Source organism: Artemia sp. Qi Xiang Cuo, chromosome 9, assembly GCF_049724085.1.
Source record: "Artemia sp. Qi Xiang Cuo chromosome 9, ASM4972408v1, whole genome shotgun sequence".
Taxonomy (NCBI): Eukaryota; Metazoa; Arthropoda; class Branchiopoda; order Anostraca; family Artemiidae; genus Artemia; species Artemia sp. Qi Xiang Cuo.
This window is the reverse complement of record NC_142802.1, coordinates 9,128,272-9,133,546: the sequence shown is the minus strand read 5'-3', so window position 1 is coordinate 9,133,546 and position 5,275 is coordinate 9,128,272. Positions and strand designations below refer to the sequence as shown.

The following is a 5,275-nucleotide window of genomic DNA, read 5'->3' as shown; positions in this document are numbered from 1 at the left end:
ACTAACAAAATAAGTAATCCCGTAATATCCAAAATTAAGATATTTATAATTTGACCATTCCGTGTCAGATCTCTTCCAGCCTCCTATTCATTCACTTTGCTTGCTCTATTAAGAAGTTAAGTGAAGTTCAACTGCTGTCCAAATGTGAAAAAACTCTTAACTTGTTGGACGATTTTATCAACGTCAACTACAAGGCATCCCGGTACATAACTTCTGCTGTCTGTTCGGACATTTACTCCTTATTGACATCAAGACTTTTGTTTATTTATTGGATCACCTAAGTCTAAACGTAATTCTAATTCTAAGCTCATTTCATCAAAGGGTCGCATTGTCATATCAAAAAAACGTTTATTCTTCTTTGCAAAGAGTATTTTCAAAGAGTCACAGTCTCAGTGGATCTCTTGTCAATTTTCTAGATTTAGTTTATATGAGCAAATTTAATAAAGAATTTCTTATTCTGTTAGATGTTTTTTCTGGTATTTGTATTTTACGTGGCGCAAAATGCGTCCATTAGTTAGGATTTTTGGCCTAGCATAGGTCACAGCCAAAAACGAGAAAGCTAGCAACAAATTAAGCAATGTAATCAAAATAAAATTGGGTCAACTGAATTTTTTTTTTTATTATAAAATCCCAAGAAAAAATTTTTTTTCATTGTTTGATTGTTCTACTTTGTCTGTATAACCTCAAATTAAAATGGAACTTTTTTGGGGAAGTCAGGTCAATTTATTTTTAATAGTTCTCACTTATATCCTATGAAACTTTGTACGTGCATCTATTGCGTGCATCTACAGCTCAATTTTTTTTTCGCTTTTTGAGAAGTCATTCATTGCCTCCCATCTACTCAGTATCAAATTGAGCCTCGTTTGATTTAGCTTTCTGTGTCAACACAGCAAGGAATTTTGCCATTTTATTCAACCCTATCGATATGGCGGGCGTACAATTTGTAAAGTGTTGACATAACTTTGACATTCCGTCCTCTTTTGATGACAGAAAAAAAAGTGGCTGATGTTATCCTTGTCGATACTGAAATTATAAGTTCAGAGGCAAATTAATAATGAAAGGTGAACTGTTAAGAAAAGAATGATCTTTTGTTTGTGTTCAAGAGTGTTAAGGAACATAAGTATTAGCCAATTAACTGCATAAGAACCGACGCGTTGTTAATTTAGAAAAAATTAGCATTCAAATTTAAATTTCAGCCAAAAAATAGATATAGCTAGCCATTTCAAGCGAACATAAAGCTTATAAAGAACCAGATTATGTTTGGAAGTTTCAACTTTAATCTCTCAAACACTCAGGATTTTTCTTCAATTGAATTCACCCAGCAATTGGCTTTAACTCTGGCCTTTACTGAAATAGTACGAACTCAAAAAAAAACCCCTATTTAGTAACCAAAATGGCAACCATACCAGACTCAGCGGTTCTATAGATGATTTCGTCGATTGCTTCATGTTAGAAGTTCTGATGCTGGTTAGAAGAGTTTACTAAGTATCCTTTTTATACTAGTAGCAAGGTACTGATCCAACATAACACTTAGAAATAGAATATTCGTACAAAATCTCTTAACTTTTTTTTAGATTCTCTGTAGTGGAATTTCTATGAGTATCCTTAGAACTCAGAAAAATACCACTATTAGTAATCAAAGCTGAGTTGGTGATTTTATATGTAATTTCGTGAAGTACTTCATACTAAAAGTTATAAGTACCCTAAACTCCTTCTTTATACTACTTTCAAGGAAGTGATCCCATATAAAGTTTAGAAACAGAATATTTGCATAAAATCTCCGGAATCCATTGAGAGTCATTTTAAAGCAATTTACAGGTCTTCACTCACCAAGGTGAGCAGAGTTCACAGAAAGACACTGTGAATAGCTTAAAAGATCTCTTAAAGTGTCTGTTTGCTGTTCTTTTCCGTTCACAATTAATTGAACTTGTTCAAATATCTATGAAGGGTATTGAAGATGCTGGTTCTCTAAATAAACATAAAATCTTGAACTACCAAAAGAGTAATTCAAAGCTGCAATGGCAACCACTGTTTAGAAAATATACTTCCTATATAAAGGCTACTCAAAACTGCGGAACGCATCTTATTGCAAGTTCATCTTACAATAAAAGTAATAAGAATAGACTTGGTTTTAATTTCCTTAAAATTAGAATAGGTATATGGAATGTATAAAAATTTTGATTGTTAAAGCTACTGAGAGCCTTGTAACGCCAAAGTGTAATTTTTATTATGAATTTTTTATTAACGCACTATCTTTTCGGTATACTTAAAGCCAGTCTCCATTTGGCAGGTTCTGCAAGTCTGCAATCTTGCTGAAAAAGCAACTTCGAAGGTTGCAGTATCTGCAAACTGCCAATACGGAGCCGGAAAAGAAGTCTCCATTGAAATAAAATTTCCAGATTGGTGGTGCAGATTTGCAGAATGCCAAATGGAGACTGGCTTTTACAACTAGAATATCAGAAAAATATGTTCACCATTGAATTATGTTAAGTTGGGGGGGGGGGTGTAGGTCATATCAACGGGAAACAAAACAATAACCTAAGAATGTATGAAAACAAAGGACACATCGATGGTAGAGAAAATACAGTGTCACAGTCTTCAGTCTGGTTGTTGGCCTGTTCGTAGTTAATGTATACTGGGTTTCTCTTTATGCTTGCCAAACATAAAGTGCTGAATGTATTTCTTTAATGTCAAGGACATCTTGTGCTTTAAGAGACGAGTTCATTTATTGATTTATTTGTCTTTGAACAAAAGCCCAACATTAAACGTAATAAATCAAAACTCTCTCGTGATTTTCCTGATCTGAGCAGAATCTTTTGCTGATTACCAAACACTCTTATGTCCAACTCCCATGGATGGTAAGTTTTTATAGTATTTCCCTTATATTCCCAGAAGTTTGTTCTAGCATATTCCCTATATTGAAAAAAAAAAAAATATACCTATGAATTAACACTTCTTCGTGTGCCTGGCTTTCAAGGACTTGGACTCATATGTACTTCTGTAATTAATAATAAACGTTTATTTTAGGGGATTAAGTTGCATTACATGAACAACTAGTATAGTTTAAAGTTTTTTTTTAGCTAGGGAAAAACGGAAGTCACGGGTATTTTGGTGCAAAGCAAGGATGATATCCCCCTTGACCGCCCCCTCCTAGTATCAACTATGCCCAAGGCTGTAGCCAGTTAATTTTTTATAGTCTGTACAGTCGATTCTGCATTAATAGTTATGGGTAAATCTATTCCAGTTTTTTATGCTAATAAATTGCTTATGCTATGCATAAATTGAGAAATGCATCTTGAACTTTAAAAAATCTTGGATGGCACCTTGGGCATACTTCTTTTACACAAATCTGTCAAGCAAAAAAAAAAAAAAAATAAATAAATAAAAATAAGTACAGTACTTTAAGTTGTTGCAATAGTTAGTCAAATAAACTTTGAAAAATATAGGATCAGGTATTTTCTCAGATTTCTTCTTGCCAAAACATTCAAACTAGACGATTCGATACATCAAAATACCAAATTTTCTGTAATATTTAGGATAATATTTTTTCACCATGAGAACTCTAAAGGAGGGGCTTCAGCCACTGAGAATCCTTCCTCCCTCCTACTCTAGGTTGAACCCGAAACCAGGAATAATAAAACACACCTTTTAGAGCTGCCACCACAACGCAAAACTATCCCTGAGTTCCCATTGATGCTATTTCACACAAAAACGGCCACTTTTGCGTGATCCGTCAAATTTTTTCACTTTTTTGCTACAAGTTTCTGCGTCACAACAGTTCAATGGCTGCGTTGAAATATTTCTACTGAGCCGTTGAAAATTGCATCCTTTATTTGAAATTGAAAGCATTGTAGAACCAAAAATTGTAAGTAGCCGAGGAACTAAATATGTTTATCAAAAGTTTTCCGTTAATATTTGACAAACAGCATGAGGATTCTACCATTTCAATGCAAAAATTTAATAGGAGAGTCCTGGCGGGATTTTTACAAGGAATAAGCCAAGGAGATAAGACTTATATTTTTCATTTCATTTTTCATATTTTTCATTTCATACTTAGGCATAGTTAGCCTACGTTATTACCGATTAGCTTTTTGAATATTTTTTTGGCTTTTAGAATTTGATTTAGCCTATTCCTATACATATGCTTTTTAAATATACCCTAATATCTTTGCGCTTCAATGGCTGTAGTGAACCGTTTCTGTGTGAACATTTTTGCGATTTTCCCACAGCCGCTATCCGTGAGTCGTTTTGCGTAAAAAAAATAATCGCACTATTGGGAACCAAAGGTATCGCTAATAACCAGAAGTCAAGAACTAGAATATTTTCTTGAGGAAGAAAAGATTTACTATGCTGTATAGAATTGAATCAAACTAGGCTCTCAATAAAAGAAATATACTAGGGCCAAAAACAAACTTTAGAAAGGTATTGCCAAGCTACTATCTTAACCCTCTTCTGATTTCTAAGTCATTATTTTCCTAGAGAACTAACTTGAGAGAAGGAAATATGTTAAAAAGAAACAATATTTACTCAGGGGTATAATTTGCTATGGGGCAGGGGGCAACAACCCCCTCCAGACCCAAGTTTGCCCCCTCATATCTTAATTTGCCATACCTCCCCCCATATGAAAGTTAGTGTACATAAAATCTTGGTAAATTTTTTGCAGTTCATATTATTGACATAGGCTACAAATAAAATGAACATACCACTTGATGTCTTTTTTTGTGCTCTTTACAAATATAATAATCGTTTCTATCCTAAATTCAAATTTACCCAACCCCGCCCCCTAATGTGCAAATATACCCTGAATTATAACCACACAAAGAAGTTAGGCTATCAACACTAGGGTAAGGCACCCAGTAGTCATCCACCTGCCTATTCTCGGACAGAATGTAACTAACAGGGAACCTAGCTCTAGGCTAATGTGGTCACTTAGTGGTCACTAAACTGGTCACTTAGCAGACTATTTTAATTTTAGACAAAGAAAGCGACAAGTTGAAATTGTTGCTTTACCCGTGCCTCAGCCATTGAAACATTTGCCTTGCAATTACTTGGACTATCTGGTCTTGGCTTTTCTCTGTCTACAATTACCCAGCCCAGTCTTGATGCAACCTATTGCCCAAAATACTTGATAACTTCAATTTGTTGATTTTGAATTGAAGTTAGGCTTATCAAGTATTTTGGGAAATAGGTTGCATCAAGACTGGGCTGGGTAATTGTAGACAGAGAAAAGCCAAGACCAGATAGTCCAAGTAATTGAGAGGCAAATGTTTCAATG

General features: G+C 34.4%; 1 protein-coding gene across 2 annotated transcripts in view; it reads left to right on the top strand.

Moving 5' to 3' along the window:
- The first annotated feature begins 4,335 nt into the window (after positions 1-4,335).
- Moca-cyp (nuclear cyclophilin protein Moca-cyp) overlaps positions 4,336-5,275 on the top strand; it is a 100,988-nt gene continuing 100,048 nt past the window's right edge. The window contains exon 1 of one of the 2 annotated variants that reach the window (XM_089094273.1): positions 4,336-4,422. The gene's annotated coding sequence lies outside the window, so the exon portion shown is untranslated. The remainder of the gene's footprint in view (positions 4,423-5,275) is intronic. The other variant, XM_089094274.1, reaches the window with a different exon arrangement.